This window comes from Labrus mixtus, chromosome 3 (assembly GCF_963584025.1).
Source record: "Labrus mixtus chromosome 3, fLabMix1.1, whole genome shotgun sequence".
NCBI classification, from domain to species: domain Eukaryota; kingdom Metazoa; phylum Chordata; class Actinopteri; order Labriformes; family Labridae; genus Labrus; species Labrus mixtus.
Genome location: NC_083614.1, coordinates 7717988 through 7737897, shown reverse-complemented (window position 1 = coordinate 7737897; position 19910 = coordinate 7717988). Strand labels below are relative to the sequence as shown.

The 19910-nt window shown below is 37.4% G+C and overlaps 1 protein-coding gene across 4 annotated transcripts in view; it reads left to right on the top strand.

Annotated features, from left to right (window-relative positions):
• lpp (LIM domain containing preferred translocation partner in lipoma) overlaps positions 1–19910 on the top strand; it is a 182118-nt gene that overhangs the window by 15381 nt on the left and 146827 nt on the right. For all 4 annotated transcript variants that reach the window (XM_061030555.1, XM_061030552.1, XM_061030553.1 and 1 more), the window contains one exon: positions 6841–6884. The gene's annotated coding sequence lies outside the window, so the exon portion shown is untranslated. The remainder of the gene's footprint in view (positions 1–6840; positions 6885–19910) is intronic.

Here is a 19910-nt window from a genome sequence, read left to right as displayed (position 1 = left end):
AGATTTTTAAACTTCGATACAGTTGTATTAAAAAATGGAACAATACCTATTTCAATACCATGGCAACAAAAATACAAGGCGCCCATTATTGGATCTTTTCTTGTTTTTGATGACCAAAAATAGCCGGTGATCTTCTGCATACTGACTAAATTGCTCAAATATGTTTGCAATGTTCCAGTATAAAATAGAAATATGAGAGAAGATCCTACGTTTTTTTAAAGCTTTGATACATTTTGATGTTATCGAAAATTCAAATAACGGGGATGTTATCACTTTAAAAAGTATCTTTACATTTTGGAAATTGACTGTCTTGGGCAAGATGCTGTACATCAAAGTGCTCCCACAGGCTGTACCTTTGGTGTGTTAGTTTATGTGTTAATGAGTGTTATAATAGATCAAGACGAGTAGTACCTATACTGAAAGCCTGTGGCATCACTCAATGGAATGAACAGGACGTAATGTAAAGGACTCTGAGTAGCCTGAAGAAAGGTGCTGTATAAGTAAAAAAGTGTTGAAAGGTGACGTTTGTTGTTGAATAGCCTTCAACACTTCACGAGCTCTCTCTCCTCAATAGTATTGTTCGGGTTGATGATGAACCTAAATTGGATTCCACAGTAAAGAGACAAACAAACAAATATCAGAAACCAAGGCTTAACATATATAACGGTGCTGTCAGGAGCACTAATGCAGTCCGATTTAGACTTTAAAGCATTGTTAATACTATTTCAAGTGTACAGAAAGAGGCTGCTGGGACTTCTGCTGTACAGATCGTTGGTTTGTCACAGCACGAAGAGAAAAGCTCCTTTGTGTTTTGCATTTACTCTCACTGTTCTCATGTCATATCTGAATACATTAGAGGTTAAAGGTTGGGATCTGTGCTCTAAGTGACTTGCCCCAGAATCTGCTTCATTAACGGATTATCCAATTGTATAGCATGTAGCGTGCACTGTGGATCAAGTACTACAGTGCAGCCACTCTTAAGCACCTACACTCTGCATGTAATCTATACATTCCCTGCTTGCTATTTGAGCTCCCTGGCTGCTTTTTTAGGTTGCAGAGCGGGTGAAAGCGACCTGACGTGTCAGGTTTGAGGTCACTTGTGTTAATATCCGACAGATCCAGTGCATTAGAAGCACTCTCTAATCTCCTAAATCCCACCACTTGTCCAACTCACATTTGGTGTGGAAGCACAAAATTAGTAAGAATCACAAAGCAAAGCTCTGCATTTGTTTTGCCACCTTTTAGGGATTGCTTTTGTTTTCCTACAATTGTTGAAGCTTTAAGTAAATATTAGAAGCATTGAGAAGCGAGCCCCAGGCAGTTTTTTTTCTTCTTGGGAACGGGCTGAAAATCTTTTATAACTTACTCCCAATCATAAACAGATTTTGTTCAGCTTTGGTTTCTGTAAATGTCATTATGCAACAACAATATTATTCACAGAAGTATTTTCTGGTATTTAAAGACGGCAGGGTGATTGTTTTTGCTATTAAAAACTCAAAGTGAGGTGTACTATTTCTTACAAACTCTTTATTTTGAGCAGGGGATGAAAATTAAAATATAGTTCTTCAGAAATTTCTACCACTCACTAAACTGTTTTCTAGAAAACTTCAGTCCCTATTTCAGATGTTCATTTTCTAAAATTAAAAGTTTACATTTTGTATTCTATCCATGAATGTCTGAACAGAGAAGAAAATAATGCTTCCAAGGGACATGTGGAAGTTTGAGACAAAGTGAATAAAATGAATGTGCTGCTGTATGAGCTTTGCAACTTTTAACTTTCATGTCATAAAAGTAGTAGCAGTGGATAAGGCTAACAGGCGATCTCTCAACACCTCATTTGTTTGCAGTGTTCTTAAACAAAGACGATTAGTATGTGACTTGAAATCTGCTCCGGCTGAGTAAAGGTGAAGGCTTTGAGCTGTTGTTGTTTGTCAAGCTGCAGTACAAGCTGCTTTCGTGGAGAACAACAACTACGAGAAAGGCTCACGCACACATTTCTGCTTGTTTTTTTCTTCTTCTTGTAGATTTATTTTGACCTAAACTGCCTGTGATAGTAGGTTCACCTGTTGTGTCTTAAACATTAAAAAAGAAAGGAAAAGTAAACAAAAAGATGCAAATAATAAGCAGCAGAAATGAATAACACCTCCTGATTTCAAAATCTAAAATAAATCGAATGTTTAATAAGACAAAATAACATCTGTGCCTCTAGTGAAACAGTAAGTGCAGCGGTTACTCGGGCTCAATCTCTGTACGCCATTAAAGGGCGCTGGCTCATGTGCACATGGGATGAGACATTGTAACCAGGCTTAAGCACTTTTAGTAACCACTAGACAGGATCCTCTAGAAATGCATATGCACGCATATAGGATTAAAAATGTATTAGCTCCGGTAATGTCTTTGACCCTTTGTCTTTTTTTAAAACAGAGCAGACAAGTTGTTGACGCCTTGTTTGTTTTTCATGGTTCTGATGATCGGCCCCTCTGGGTGCTGCCGTCTTGTCTTCGTTAAAATGGTTGACGTGTTTCCAATAACACACTGCACATAATCCAGAAGTTTCCTCACACAACTGATTTGAAGATGCAAGCAGGACTTGTTGCTCCGCTGTGCCATCTTGCTTTGTTACTTTTCTTCTTGAAAAGACTGATGCACCGAACTGTGATGGTTAGGGATGAGTAAAAAATGCTGTTACACCCCGAGCTACAAGTACAGTTCTTCTTCTTCTTCTGTTTCTGCTCGTACTTCTTTTTATGTCTTTCCTCCTTCTTATTATCATCATTATGATTATTAATATGAGTTGAAATGCCCTCCACCTTTTTCACCTGTTTTTATTTTTTGTATAAAAAAGTGTAGTAATCAAACATTCATTCAGGGGTCTGAGTCACTCTGCTGCCTTCCTCCTGGGAGCACACTGTCCTGTGAGTGAGAGACCTGGATGTACTCTCGGTCAGGGTGACGCTCTTGTGAATGGTTTGCAGGTCAGGTATAAATCAAATGAGCCACATGCTTCCTATCAGAGGTATTTCCTGCACTCCAGTGTGCCCTCAGGCACATTCCTGTAAGCCCTGTGCTTCTTCTGTAATGTACCTGGTGCAGAAAAAGGTAACATGCTGTAATTTAATTCCAACATGCCTTTCACGTTGCTGCCATGCTGTAAAGAAGTGGTTATAAATACACCATAAAGCCTAGGTAAAAGGCCAAGGTGTTTCATGGATATGTATTTTTCATCGCGCTGGACTGCCTTTTCAGGTTGTGAACGTTAAGGCCCAATCAAGGCGTCCATTGTAGGAGCACTTAGAAAGCATGTGTCCACACAGGAAATGGACCCTGCAGAGTTCAGGAGCGGTGGGTCCGCGTGGAGCCAGGAGACGAGGATGAGCATGGGGAGAAAAAAAAAAGACCATGACGCATGTTCACTTGTTTTTAGTCTCTTTGAATCCGTCCATCATAACCTGACAAATGAAGACCTTTTCAGGGCCTAAATTACATTTCTTTGACAGATTGGGGGTCTTTAGAAATGCTTTAATGGTCTAATGTACTTGGATGATCACTTGTGTTTGATAGCAGATGACTCCATCTGAATGTTAAATGGCTTTGATAATTTGAGTATTTAGCTCATTGTGTGTGTGTTTTTTTCTTCTTGGTCTTAAAGGCTGGAAATCATTTAACCTAAGTTATCATAATGGGTTTGGCATTGAAGGAAATTGGTTCTTATTTGACCGTCAGAAAGAAAAAAAGGTCCGAAAATTTCCAAGGGTCTGTGGTGTGACGGCAGATCTTTTATGAAAATAAAACCTATTAAACACATTTAATCTGATATCAAAACATGCCCTGTCTGCAGGAGGAGCATGCTTAATTGAGTGCAGTTGTGTAAGGTCACATCCAACAATAGAAAAGTAGTCCAGCTCAGATTGTGGTAGCGTGTGGTATGTGTTTGAACGGGCACAAGATGTAAGTAGCTTTTCTACAGATAAATTAATAGCAGTTAAGTATATTTTAGCTGTGCACAGAAGGTCATAACATCAGTGCCTTTTACATTTTTAATGTCTGCTTCACAAACTTTTCTTTGCTCTAAGATGTAATGTGTTGTAAGCCAGAGGTTTGTACACAGTGAGGGTGGGCTGAAGGACGGGGATGTGGGACAAAGATTCTGCATGACATGAAAGTGAAGCAGGTTTTTAAGAAACATCGTGAACTTAGTTTGCCCGTCTGAACTGATGTTTTTTTTCAGCTTCATAGTATCATCCGTGGTGTAAAGCTCATGGTAACATTTAAGGCACTTTAAAAAGTCTTTGGAGACTGATAGCTGTCATTTGTTTGAATCATTGTTTTTCATCCATTAACATCTACAGCCTATGATCTGAGCACAGAGACATAACTCACATCTTTTTAAAAGGTTTTATGCAACGTTTAAGCAGGGTTTCTCAACACCAGGACTTTCAAGAACCATCACGTTTTAGGTTTTCTTAGGTTTTGCAGTTATGTCTATGTTCCATGGAGACTGCAGTCCTCCTGCAGCGGCTGTAGGTTTGAATCCAAATTCAGCCCTTTGCTGCGCGTCACCCTCAACTGTCTCCTTCACACATTTCCTGTCTCTCTTCAGCTGTCCTGTCCAATAAAGGCGAAAATGGCGAAAAACAAAACACCAACAAACACTGGACTAAAGTTGTAGCCCTCCGTGCACCACTACAACTTCTCAGGGAAAGAGACAAAATAAATCGTGCGGATATTGATGCTACTATTTGCCAAGAAAGTTTTTGCTTTTTGCGAGTAGAAAATCACAAACACTGGTTTTAAAAAGTGTTTTTTTTTCATGATCATGGTGGTTCTGCGGCTGCAGAAAGTGTGTCTTATTGTTTAAAAAAAGAGCTGTTTTTTTTCTAGTTTTTGATCCGTGACGAGTTAATTTTTCTGTGGTTGAAGATCATGTCCTAACCTTTGATCTACATGAAGATGCTTACTTTATTTCAAAATAAAAGCAGGCTTGAATTCAAACAGCAGTTGAAGTACTCTCATCTTAAGACAGTACAGAAATTCAAAATAAAAGCCTAACAATTTTTTAAATGGGAAATGATGACATTTCTAATATGCGGTTAAAACACGATAACCGTGACAAACCATTCAAATTAAGAGATTAATCACGATTCAAAAATGTAATATTTTGACAGCCGAAATTATTATCTTTTTTTCAGCAATAATATTAAAACATGTATTTTCACATCGTTACACTTTATTTTAATTTTATTTGTTTATCTGACATGGTGATACATATATAACATTTAACCATGCACAAGTCCCAGAAAACTGCTTTCAGTGTTTATAGCAAGATGCTAAAAGGGAGGGTTTTAGAAACAAGAAATAGAACAAAAGACAAATAATAAAGAGAAGAAAATGAAAACAGTTCAGTTATAAAAGCAGAACAGATCAAATACAGTTATAATTAGATGGCAGTAAAAAATAAACTACACACACTACACATTGGTGTTATAATAACATTTAAAACATACATTTTCCCACGGCACCCCGGTCTATAATAAAAATTAAAAAAAAATCTTAAGCTTAATAGTGCATTCACACTTTATCATGTATTTTTTTTACTTCCAATAATTAAAAAAAAAAGTCCTTGCATAATATTTTTCCACATTAAACTGATAGAAGTAAAGAGAAACATTTTGTTTCTGCTGAGGCTTAAAGTTTAAACTTAAACTTCATTTTAAAAGCAGGAAATGAAACCGATTCTTTCTACAATGAACACATTCAAATACCCTGAGTAGACAAGACCATACATTCTGGATAGTTTCAGCATGTCAAACTGTAAGAATAGACACCACAATGGAGTTCATTAACATCATTCTCTACAGTCACACGTCCACAGCATCCCTTCTCCTCTGCGCCCAGCGTCACGGCTGCTCGGTGTTTGTGGAGAACGCCGCTTCTGTAAATAGGAGGATGTGCTTCAACAAGGAGCACAACTTCAAGTAATACTTGTTCCTTAACATTAGCACGGCGTAAAGAAACTGGAGTGAACTTTAGAAAAGACTTAGTTGTCAGTTGCATGTTCCCAAAACATTGTTTTATATTTGAAAAAAAAAAAAAACAACATGCAGGAGGCCTGGATAACAATCCCGAACTGGCGCCCACCAGTAATTATGATGTGGGTACAAAGAGATTTTTGCCATTCTAAAGGGAGAAGGGGAGTGTAGGTGTATTAATTCCTATTCCTTCCTGCTTCCTCGACTTGGAAGTTCAGATTTAGAAAAATAGACCCCCTCCCCCTCCCTCAAAAGAAAAGAAAAAAACAACTGTCACATTGACTGACGCCGATCATATGTAGCATCTGTGTTCCCACCTCTGTTCCCCATAGTATAAGCCACACACAGCCAATGTGGGAAACTGACAATGTCAATTTATCAGAACAAAAGAATTCCTCAGCAAGAGGAATACACATCTTTGGGCCCTGGAGACGAAAAATCCTTCCACCCCCACCCTTACCTGTATCTAAACAGAATGTAGGACATTCACAACACCCGAAATAGAAAACTCACTCACAATTATCATTTTTGAATGTATCCCCTGCAGTCAAAAGTTAGGATTTCACTTTAGGAGTTAGCGCTGCACTTTAAATGCCAACTTTCTGAAAGTAAACAATCGAAGAGAAAAAAACACAAGGATGAATTAAAGAACCAAACAGCTGCTGCAACCCAGGATGGGACAGTTTAGACCAGCTGATCCAGATCCTTTCTGCCCTGAACAATTATTCTTTTTTAATGACTTTGTTTAACATTTAACATTTGTGCCTTTCATTTTGAGCTGTTGTGCTGATAATGTTGTGTCTCTTTTCAGGTGTCAGATCCTGAAGTCCCCGCCATCACTTCAAGTTCATATTTGTAAGTACTCGACCTCATTTCCTTTATTTTCTTTTCTGTAAAAAATCGTAATATTCACAGCAGAGCGACCTCGAAACACTAAACCTTACTCCACGCCTGTTTGGCTTCACAATTTCATTTTATTTGTTCAACTTAAACAAATGTGTTTTACAGTACAAAATGACATAGTACACCTGTTATAGCTTTAGAGTCTGTCTTTACTTTACACTGATTACCTGCAGAACGTTTAAAGTAAAATCCCTGTTAAAAAAATCAAAACCTGTTACATTTGTTCTGGTAGCATTTGCAAAAAATGGCTTATAATTATTATGAACTTTTCGGACATATGACATGCATATTGTCTAGATTGTTGAATGAAGTGTTACCTTTTTCTTGCCATTTTTTTTTGTAACCGTTCAACCTCCCTCACGTTTGAAAAAAAGAAAATCAAAAACTGAAATGCAGCTCATGGGTTTAACTCCAATCAAATCAGAATGATCACACATTTTACAAATGGTTGGACAATGAGACTTTACGTGGTGCTGAGCAGGATGGTGTGAAGGATGCCCAATTTTAGTTTTTTTGTGAAGCAGTATTTTCAGAGCTGCATTTGAGCAACAAGGGCTGCAAAGGTTTTACATTAGAATATACCAAAAAATTGTTTAAAAATACAACACTGAGAACATTTTTTTATATTATTTTTGTATGTGGCTTCCTGTTTCCATCAAGTATTTCTGCATTTGTGATAATTTAACATAAATGTTATTTTTATTTCTGCCTTTAGATTGTGGCACGAAAGAAAATAGTAGTTTACATTTAATTAGTTTGATTCTACATAATAGTGTATTTATCTCAGGAATTCTGGAAATATGTACGACTACTTATCATTCTATACTGAATTCAATTCTTTAGTAAATAAGTGATTCTGTTTTGGCGTCCGTATTTGTTTAAATTCCTCTGCTCAGGAGATGAATATGCGTCATAGACAATCTGCAAAGTGTAGAAAGCTGCACTCCTGACGTACAGTAGGTCTCCTCATGATACATGATTGAATTACACTATTAGACCTGTTGAAGAGAAAAACAAAGTCCCGTGAGTGAGAAGAAAACAACGCTCGCTCTATTCAGATGATTTCTCGGTACCCAGCTGAAGCTTTCTCCTCCAAAGGAACTTTTTCTATTATCAGATGTGACAGCGTGGTCACATGATGTCGTATGGAGAGTCTGCTGGGTTGGTGAACTTGCTTTATGATGTACTTTACATTTTATACATTTTTGCATGACTTCGGTCTATGTGATACATGAATGCACCTTATATATATTTGATCATCTCTGCACATTGTACATTTCTCTGTGTTTCAAGTTTTGCGCATTGTTCTCTAACACCTCGTTTTCCTTTTTAAAACATTTTTCTAACGTGATAAAACAACAACAAAAACATTAATGCAAACAAAAATGAGGGCATAATTTCTGTGATGTCCGGATTTTTCTTTTTGGAACTAGTCCATGTCTGAAAAGGGGGTAGGATGAGATGAAAAAACTCATCCAATTTGTTTTGTAAAGCTTTTTAAATGAATCCAAGACCCAAGCCTTCAGAATGAAGTCAAAGATTACCAATAACTATCTAAGTAACAAAAGCAACAACATGTTTAATACATGATACAAACCTTGTTTATTTTAGGCTCATAAGCCTAACAGCTCTTTACTCACACAGAACAGATTTTTGTCTTTTTTTTTCAGTACCTAACATATTTTGTAGTAGTTACGTCAAATACACCTTTTTTGTTGACCTTTCCTTTCATCATGACACTTGGTGTTAGATCAAGTAGACACAATATAAAAGTGAATCTGTGTCATGAAGTTGTGCCGTATTTGTGTTTTCATCTCAACATGCTTATGCTCGTGGAAGCGTAAGAGGAAGATGCTTTTTATGATTGTTTTCTTATCCAAACTTTTTTTTGTAATTCAAACCATCTATTGCATATTCATTTCTGCTAACTTAAGCCCTGCATGCTCATAAGTGACGCAAGAGTTGTTTTGATTTGAAAGTGTCCCTTGAACATGTATAAAGGTGAAGTGATTGTACATATGGGCAGACAGACAGAGAACCAAAATATTACTTACTAACAATAAAAGTATAGTGCTAAAGAAATAGTCAACACATGATGAAACCATTTACATATCTGAAAAGGAGCAGGAAGAAGTATAGTTATGCAGTTTTACATAGATCTTGTAATGTAGTGAATGCAGGGCCAAAGAGATGGATGGATAGGTGGATGGATAGATGGATGGATGGATGAATGGATGGATGGATGGATGGATGGATAGATAGATAGATACAGTATATGGATGGATAGAGAGCTTTGTGGATAGATAGATGGCTTGGCAGTTATATTTGATGACTTGCGTTTAAACACTCATTCAGCTTTTGCAGCACCAAAATCATTGCACAATATAGCATCTACATATTTGAAATCATATGGGATTAATTTCTAACATAATGAAACACACAGTGACCTCCTTTGCTTTAACGTTTCTGTTTGCAAAATGACTCCTTAAGACAGTAACTGTGATCATTTACTGTCTTTGTTTGGTTGATGTTACATGAACTGTCTGCTGCTTCTGATAGATGGGAGAAAATCCAAAGAAAGACCTCATCATTAAACCTAAAGTGAATAATGCAAACAGTGCTTGTAGACTTTGCTGCTGCATATTAATGAAGCATTTTCTACTTTAGTTCAGCCTTCAGTGAGTCTTTGTTTTTATCTGCAGATTAGCGGACTCTCTGTCGGCATTATTTTTGATAAGCTGCTGGAAAGTGCCTTAACAGCCACATCCAAATAATGGTTGCATGTCCTGATAACACTAATGGTCCTTGCTTTAATTGATTTCAGATAAAAGTCCATCAGTATTGTAATAATGCTTGTGTGTTTTAAATTCTAATAGAATAAAATAATAGAGTCATGATATGTTTTTTTTACTTGAGTCTTCTACTTTAACTCCACTCGCCCATCTTCACTTACATTAGGACACAGTAACGTTACTCGAATGAACCAAATAACAAACAGCAGACATATGAAGACAGTATGTAAACTGTGATAAACACACATTGAATTTAGGGAGCTCTGAGGTGTCTGTGTTTAGCAAAGCATGCACCGTGGTTGAATACCAAACTTTGATATATTTTTGAAACAGATGGGAAGGTGCTCATATGGGAACCTGAGCTCTAATTCACTGAATATGAAAATGTTGAACAGGTGGTCGGAGAAGCTTCCTCCCTACGACGGCTTTCATTAACACTTTTATTCTTCTAGTGATAATAATAAGTTATGTGTGCCCTCTGAGATATGGAGCACACAAAAGAGATGCTTCAGTTATTATAGGGAATAAATGGAAAAACCGAGGACTTTTTTGCTATTATTACACCATTGCAAATCCTGAAAAAAGACATGCACACTACTTGCACAGTGAAAGTGTGTGAAAGGATATGATAGGGGTCCGAATAGATGGGTTTATTAGAGTAAGTGTTGCAATGTTGCAACGGAAATGTAAAACCACCCTGCAAACATATTGGAGTGTATGCCTAAAAAAAAAGATATCCGTGTCCTTTACAACTAGGGCCTGACCAATATGGGATTTTAACGATATCGCTATTAAGAAGAGAAAAAAATCTGATACCAATAAATCTGCAGATATCGTTCTTTGATTTGATATCTGAGTGATAATGCTTTTTGTAATCCATATACGTAGCACACTCTGCTGGTGAAAGACAAATGATAGAGTAATACAATGAAACTCAAATGCAGTGCTGGCTCTGGCTGGTGAGTAAGTCTACTAATATCAGCGATGAAATTATCCGATACCGATTTGAATCGCCCCCCTCTCTGGAATTGGGAGCAGCAGAGTACCAGGTGTCAGTTTCAGTTTTGAGTTTTTCTTAAACAGTACTGTTCTGTAACTCAAGTATTGAGAGTTTTTAGTTTCTACATTAAAATCATATCTTTTATCTTTTGTGTTCATTTCCCTAATGTGACTAACAAACAAATTCAGATTTTTAACTACGACTTCTCTGACCGTAATTTGATGTTTTCTACGTTCTTACAAAAAGCTTTTAAACGTGGTTTATTCCCACAGTGTACAATATATTTTCTATTGATAAACAAATTAAAATTTCAAGCGACTCCTTTGAATTCCAGTTGACCCTACGTTGTGTTGGGACCCCAAGGTTGGGAAAGCCTGGTCTAGTGAGAGATATTGAAAGATAACTGAAGTTTTTATGCCATTGTCACATGTAACGTCTCAAAGCATTGTTCATGCAACAACTTGGATGAAATACTAACTCTACCAATATTCAGTTATATTCTTGTCTGTCAACGCACTTCGTTATCTTTTGTTTAATTTGATATTAAAATCATTGGTTTATATTTTGACCTCAAGAACATCTCATTGGTTAATTTTTAATAATTAACAATAGTCCATATTTCTGTTTATTTCCTCTAGCAAATTTTAAATTAGTCCTTCATTCAAATAATGTTTTAGTTTTGTTGAGTCGCCTTCATCTTTTGGTATTCATGTTGATGTTTTCTTAAAAAGAGCTCTTGGTATTGTTTTTGTTGTCTGCCGGTTGCATTAGAGTAAATCACCATGGAAACAATTGGCAATTGTTGTCAGATAGAATATATATCAAGGTCGTCTGCGATGGAAAAATCTCTTTGTCTTTTATACAATCAAAAATCTTCTAGAGTCTTTTGAAATGTATCTCCTTTTCTTTTTGTCAATAGCAGCCCAGCATCACTTTAGTTAAGACTGCAGAATGCATTGCTCAGCAGTCGAGGGATGAGTACCAGGTATAGATTTATTAAAATGTTATAACCACCACTGAGATGTCAGTTCACAGAATTTTATCATCAGACAAGGCCGAGCTGAGGGGCTTCCAATGAAAGACGTTAGACGGGGAAGATTGAGGTCCTTCATCCTTTAAAAACAGGATTATTCATCAAGAGGAACTGTTGAGCATTTCATTTGACAGATACAACACAGTGTACGAGATCATCCTGTTTATGAAGTCGAACCTTCATTTGGCAGTTTGTTCAATTTGAATTGACAGATGTAACTGAACTTGTCATGATATGGTCAAAATGAGCAATAACTTGCTGCTGCTGTCGATGTGAAAGTTAAAGATCTCATAGTAAACTCATTCTCACCTTTCATTTTGTCAGTCTGTGAAACCTAAAACATGCTCTGCAGTGCTGGGAGAAGAGAGCCTAGGATTCAACAGCTCAGGTGCGTGTCCAGAAGGAACTGTCGTGTGATTTGTAGAACGAGCACGAGAGGCACAGTGCAGATTTATCCTGGGATTACTCCCTACATACATTCACCTCATGATCTGAAACTTCGCTCATGTTTAGTTGTTTAGTTTGGGTATCCAGCTTTGTGACACTATATGTGGGTTTTAAAATAGGGTCCAGAATAATAGGTCAACTTTAAGACAAATGACAAGAAATAGTGGGAGACTTCAGATATTGAGCACCATTGTTGAATTAATTTCTTGGAAAACATGTAAAATAATCAGTGACAACGATGTTTTCACAAGTTTATATCAAGCGAAAAAATTCTAATTTTTATCAATATGATGTTTTTCTTTCAGTCTCACTGACCTTTTTATCCACTGCTTCATTCAGATGTATGTGCTGTAACACATACAGTATGCAACCTCTAATTTCTGAGCAAAATAGACGACTCAAGCATGCAGGCTCTTATTTTGTGGTGAATCCATAGAAAAGCCTTCATATTTAAGTCCTGGTTTAAATGCATTCATCCATCCAGCCTGTAATGACACTCTATGTGAATCCAACACATTTCTAAGTCCAACAGTAGAGTTGAAGTCAGCATTACACTGTAGCACAGAAGTGGATTGATGGAGACCACCTCACATGCTCGGGCCACAGCGATGCTAAACACAAACTTGCCAAGGATGCTTCTTGGTTTGTTTGTATTCCTGGCTCACGGTCGGTCTGCTCAGGCCAGGTTCTTGAAGCACACATCAAATCGACGGATGAGTAGCGAGGGGTGTCTGCCAGCTGAATTTCAAGAACAGTTTAGCTTCACTGTAGAATTGAAAACGCTTAACTCTTTGTTGGGAGAGTTATAGATGTTCTACTGCTTTTCCTTGACACATTTTACTATAAAAATGCTTGATAAAGATAAAAAAATCCTTCACTGATGGCTGAACTCTTAGGGAAGTGATATACATTGTGATATAAAGCTCTTTTCTTACTTTCTTTTTTTTAAACCAAACATTTCATCCCTACCTCATACCTCAAAACTGCATGTAAGCTAAACATCTTTTATAAATAGAACATGTTTCTCTGATTCATAGTTTTCCTCACATTTTCTTCCAAGCTTTTTCCAACAAGAAAATCTAAACAGTTTGTAAGAATTTTGTTTTAACGGCTTACAAGACTCAAAGTGAAATCCTTGTAGAGTCTTATTTAAATCTTTGTTTTTGCTTACAATCCAAAATACCATCTGAAAATCCTCTATTTGGCTCCTATCATTTCAAGAAAGTGCATTTGTGTAAGGTAACACTGTCAGAGTATCTACAATGTCTCCAAGATTCATATTTACCTTTTCAGATGTGTCTAAATCTCAAAAAGGGTTGTCACAGCCAGATTTTTAAACTTTGATCAGGTCTAGTAAAAATCTGTTGATTTGATACTTTTTTTTGATACCACGGCAGTAAAAACACAAGTCTTAGGCACCCAATGTTTGGTAATTTCTTGTTTCTAATGACCAAAATGTTGCAAGTCCTCCTGCATACTGTCCTCATTTCACAAAATACATTATGCAACATTTAGAATTGAGTACAAATTTCTGAAATTTAGACAGTTCTCTCTCTTTCGCCCTTGCAGCAGCTTTTCTTTTTGTCAAAATAACACAGTTTAAGTCATTTTTGTGGCCATTTTTGCCTTTTTTAGATATGGACAGTTGTAGAGAGACAGGACATGTCAGGAGGAGAGAGAGATGGGGATGACATGCAGCAAAGAGCCAAGGTCAGATTGGAACCCATGGCCACTGCAGGACTACAGCCTTTTTAAATGGGGTGCTAGCTTATCCTGCGTCCCAAAATAATATAGATTTAATCATTTAAAAAAAAAGTAACTTAAGTATCTAAAATTTGACAACCTTGATGTCATAACATCTTATCTGCCTCTCCAGAACATTTAAATGATCGTAGCTTTGTGGCCAATGAAACTACAGCATTGCTGGCAAAAGCAAATCTACCCATGTGATGTAACATGAAAAGACAAAGTGGAGCTCTTTATTTTCTGCCATGCAGGACAATGCAAAGGCAAGAGCAGTGGCTGAAGTAACATATGGCCGGCTCCATATCCAATGCATGATGATACACAAAGTATGCTTCATGAGGTGAAGTACATTCATAGGTTGCTTTGAATGTGGATGAGACAGATGTATAAAGGCACTCGTTTGGTGACTAAAGTCAGTCCAAAAACTTGCCTCCTCATCATTAAATTCAGCCTGTTTTTTTTTTTTTTTTTTTATAAATAAAAGTGAATATCTCCCTTTTTAACCAGCTCTCACTTCACCAGCCACAATATTGTCAGGACACACTATATCAATGCCACAAGTAAATATCAAACCTACCAAGAACTTTGTTTTTGGATTCTCTCTGGAAAAACAACATATTGGTTGGATGTTTGAAACTGTCCAAGTAGTTAAAGAAAAACCCAAAAAACAACACTTTACATCACACACATATGACTTTAAATTCTGCTACATTTCAATATGAGACATGATAGTATTGCAGCATTTCTAAGACAGGAACTTTCCCTGTGAGACTCTGTCCCAAGGGACTCTCCAAAATGTCACTGCAGTGGAGGCCTCACTTTCAAAAAGTACAGTCTTTTGGGGTCAATTGCAGCGAACACATTAACCTGATTGTTTCAGTTCATATGATTGTGGTAAAAACCCGGCTACAGACTCAAGTAACCATTTGGTACTGCAAAAAAGTAATCCCTGGAAAAAAAAACTTCAGGTATGGTGTGTTGAAATAGTTTTGTGTGTTTTAGTTTTTATACTTTTGACCTTCTAGTCAAACCTGCTTATCAAATTCAAAATTCCTGACAGCTCTAATTTGAAGTGATTTGAACCTTTGTTGTATGAACATTTAAACGTTTGTTGTAAGAACGTTAAACATAACATGTCTACTGTGCTCTGGTTGGATAGATCAGAATAAATGGCGTGTAAAACAGTAATATGGAAAAATAAATATGATACTCTTTAGAGTTTAACATTCAGCAGAACTGCTTAACAAAGATTCACACTGGCTCTCTTATGGCATCTTGTTTTTGGGATTGTGCACCTAATTAACAGTAAATATAGCAGGTCTTGATATATGACGCTGACAGTACAGGCCTGTAATATCACTTCACTCCCTTCTGTCTTTTCTCCCTGCCTGCTCAGCTTTTTAAAATTCTTTCCCTTTTCCTTCTTTACTCCAAAATATACACAGGATAAGAGTTTCTGTTCAGTCTGGCTCCACGCGATAAGGATCAGTGAGTTATGATGGTTTAGGTGCACATGGCCAAACAGTCCCAGCTTTATTACAAAGCTCCTGAAGTAAATAATCGCCCATCGATTGCTGTTCTAAAGATGTTATCACAAAGAGATGCACAAAGGGGAGGTACTCTATAAAAGAGTGTCTACTACGCCATCGACACGTAAAATGCTGTATGTGCCACGCTCAGGCTAATATGTGACGCAGCAGAATTCATCTTTTTGTAATGAAAATTAAGAAAACAACTTCTTTGTTCCTGAATGTCTAAGCCTCACATATTTCTTACTCATGGTTGTACCTGACCCAAAAGCAGGCTCTCTTCATGGAGGCCTGAAAGGAGGCTGCTTAAGATTGGATATTTGTTTAACGCAGGGAGGGATGTTTGTAACCACTGAAGAACCTGAAGTTCATCAACATGAAGGTCCTTTAAAGTTAACAATAAAATACTTGTATGTAATATTTGTAAAACTGGATGAACGTTTTTTACAATCAGTAATTTTCAATTTTTAAGCTATAAGGTCAGAAAAAGCAGGATTGTGTAAGGCACAGCTTTGCTAAATAAAAACTTTGATTACACTTTATATATTCATCACAATATTCAACATTAACTATTTGTTTATTAGCATGCTCATTAGTAGCGTATTAGCTGCTTATTAGTCATTATGAAGCGCTCACTTTTTTCTACATGACCATAGTCTAAAGGCCATTAACTAAGAGTTTGCGCTCAACACTCTCCTAATTACTGCTCATTGGTAGTAAGGAAGTTAGGAAGTTGTTGAACTTGAATTATGATCTTAAAATGCCTTTGTTTACTTTCTAAATCCATTCATACACATTCACGTGCTGCCGACGAAGCAGCGGGAGCAGTTTGGTGTTCAGTGTTTTGCCCAAGGACACATCAACATATTTACTGCAGGAGTTTGAGAGATGACGGACTCTACCACTGAGCCACAGCCGCCCCAGTTAGAATTCTGTTTGTCCTCAATGGTTGTTAAACACTCGCCTGGGCCTGGGTTCATCTGCATTCTCATTAAATGTTGTTGACAGTTTTCCCATTTGATCAAGAATATTAAACACAAGCTTCTCAAATGATGTAACATAAAAAAAACACTTCACAGTCTGTATGCTCAGTAAGTTCTAAAAAAAAATAATACAGTAAACTCTACTGAATAAGGCTGAAAACACGGCTTGTCGTTAATTCGGTTATAAAGAAGAAATCATCATTTTTAAAAGTTGAGTGTAGTATGTCTCTGAATATTTCTATGAAGTGTGGTATAGTTTGTGAAACACTTTGTTAGACAGCACAGCATTTATATATTTTTAAGGATATTTCTGTGCTTTTGAATGACTGTCAACAATATTTAGGCTTTACACAGACTTGAGAAAGATAAACATGTTAATATAAACTGATGCTGTAAAATTGTCCTCTCTTGTTCAGCCTCAAATTAAGACCTCATTGTGTTCCTCAGTTAGTTACAGTTGTCATTTTTAACATATTATATTAATTCAATGTCTTGTGCAGGAACAATATAACAGCAGAGGGAATATTTAAAATGCAAACACTGAGCATGAATGCATTGAACTGAATCAATGCTGCGGCTCTGTAGTGGGAGGGGCCACACGCCTCAACAATGCAATAGAAAATAATGGTGTATTGAACTGGCATATGATAGAGCAATTGTTCCCTTTGTTCTCAGCTCTGCAGATATGTTTGATGCTCGCTATCAAGCTGCATGTTGATACACTGAGGATGAATGGCTGCTCTTCAACAATAACCGCAGCCCTCCACAGGATGACATTCAGCCGAGCCCCGATCACTTTCTGCACGGAAAGTGAAGAGCACAAAACAAGTAAATAAGATGTGCTTACGATGGGGAGATTAAGACTCCCTCAGAGTGATTAAGAGAGCTGACATAGATACCCCGGCTGGATTTCTATTGCTGTGACCAGTGAGCAGGGGTTTAGATTTAAGCAGCAGGGACACATAAACAGCAACAGCCATCAGTCAATTAAGTTTAAAGCCTTCCAAAAACAACTAGTTTAACTTTGCTTTTCAATTAATCCTCTGTGGGTGTCACCGAGGGTCGGAGTGCTGCAGAGTGAGCAGTGAAGTAACAGATTAAATAAGAGTCCAAACAACCGGGCACAGAGGACTGAGGGTCAAAGCGTTTAACCCGGCCCGCTGATGCTGCACAGATGCTTCTGGACAGGCAGGATTTCAGAGCTTTGTTTTCCTCCTGGAGCTCCACAAAGATCCGATTTTTGTTTTTTGAACAAGTGATCCATGGATAAATCATGGAAAACCCAACTGTGTCCATTTGTTAAAGATTTACACAATCGCCTACACTCTCCTGTTTTGTTCAAGGACTTTAAAGAATATGTTCTCACAATAAAAAACACACACATCTGTGGTGTTGTGTGTTTGTCAAAGGGATCTGTAAGAAGCTAAAGTCCTCCTCTGCTCTGTGAAGGACTCTGCTGGGGATCTAAATAATCAAAGCACTTTGTTTACTGAACGAATGTGACAAATCTTATTGACCTTTTTAGAATTTAAGCAACAAGGAGGTGTTTGTCATCTTAACTACACTAAACTGGTATTGTGGATGTTTTTATAGTGTGTGGGACGTGGGTGGTAAGGCTGGCTATCCCCGTGCATCTGCTAAACAGTGTTGTAATATCACATACAGAATAAAAATGGAGCATGGCTCATTTAATTGGGGTCCCTAATTTTGACGTATTGACAGGTCAAAAGGAGTGTTGGGTAGAAACATTTTCGAGTTGCACAAACACATTAGTTAAGCCAGTGGCCACATCATGTAACATGGCTGTGACTAAATGTTTCAGGGCAAATACTAACCAATCAAAATAAGTCAACCAAAACCAGATTGTTATTCTAACTCTTTGACAACATTACAGAAAAGATAAAAAAACAGCTGTTCCTTCTCTCAAAGCCACCAGATCCCTTTGACAAAACAGTCATTTTTATCCCACAGAACACAGGAGGTGTTGGTCTACCCTGTCTCTATTTCTCATTTTGATTCGGTTTCTCTGTTTTTTTTTTAATGGTAAATGGACTTGAGCTTATATAGCGCTTTTCTAGTCTTCCAACTACTCAAAGCACTTTTACACCACATGTCACACCCACCCTTTCACACACTGATGGTAGTGATGATCGCTATGTAGTAGCATCCATCAGAAGTAACTAATCCCATTCATACACCACCACTAAAGCAATTTGGGGTTAAGTGTCTTGCCCAAGGACACATCGGACATTTGGCCAGCTGGGGATCGAACCCTCGACCTTCCTGTTGAGAGGTGACGACTCTACCAATTGAGCCACAGCACTATTTAAGACGAGAGAAAAAAATGAAGTCAGGCTGTGCAATATGTCGCATTGAAGGCAGCGAGCGGCGTTGAACTGTTAGTCTAACAACCATGATTTTAAATATGTAAAATGAATCCTTTTGGGAGCTTACCCCTCAAAACACCAAGACCAAACAACCAAACAAACAAACAAACAAACCCTGTGAGGCCGCTTTAGACCAGCACTATGTCCTGTGATTAGGTAAAGATTGTGTTTTTGTCAATGGAGTCTGGTGGCTTTGAGGTAACTAATGTTAACGGCTGGATCTGGTAAGAAGACAAAGCATCTGACCTAAACAAAAGGTCTATCTCTGGAGGGATTCTTTCTGTAACACTGTCAGACACTCAGCGACAGTTTGAGCCTGTTAGCTAAAAACAAAAACATTTAATGGACTGCTTCGATGAGGTCCATTTGCCCGCAGGGATTGTGTTGAGGCCATTACAGCCCATCTTCTTAATAAAAGGAATATACTGGAGTATATCAATACCACAGGATGTCCCCTTTAAGGATGGCAAAGCTGGGAAAATAATCAAATTCTTTCAGAGTATTCTGAATCCACTGACAACCTAATTCAAAGTGTTTCCATCAGTTCTCCTGTCATTCTCTAAAACTAGCTGATCAGGTTGCTTAAATAAAATGTATAGTGACTGGCAAGACCATGTAAGAATGTGAGTTTTTCAATTGTTTATAATAATAACACGATATAAGATAAGGCTGATTGATCAGAGGAGTCATTTAGTTATGTATATTTCAATGCACAGTCCAGTCTCTGCATACTTCTGGTTTCATTTCTGTAAAACAAACATCTAGTTCTGGCTGTTTTCAGTCCGTCTGTACTATGACCAGAGAAGATCAGTTTTCAACCCTGTGCTAAGTTAAGTGTGAATCCAGAAAAAGCAACCAAAGTTAACGGATAACAAGGGTTGTCACGACACCTGATTTTTCAACTTTAAAGGTGCACTATGTAGTTTTGGTAGTGAAATTTGAAAGTTGGAGAATTGAAACAATTCTATACTATATTTAAATACACAAATTTTACTCAAATAAAAATAATGGGTCCCTGGACACTGTTTGGAGCTTTAATGCTACCAGGAGAGTTACAGGAG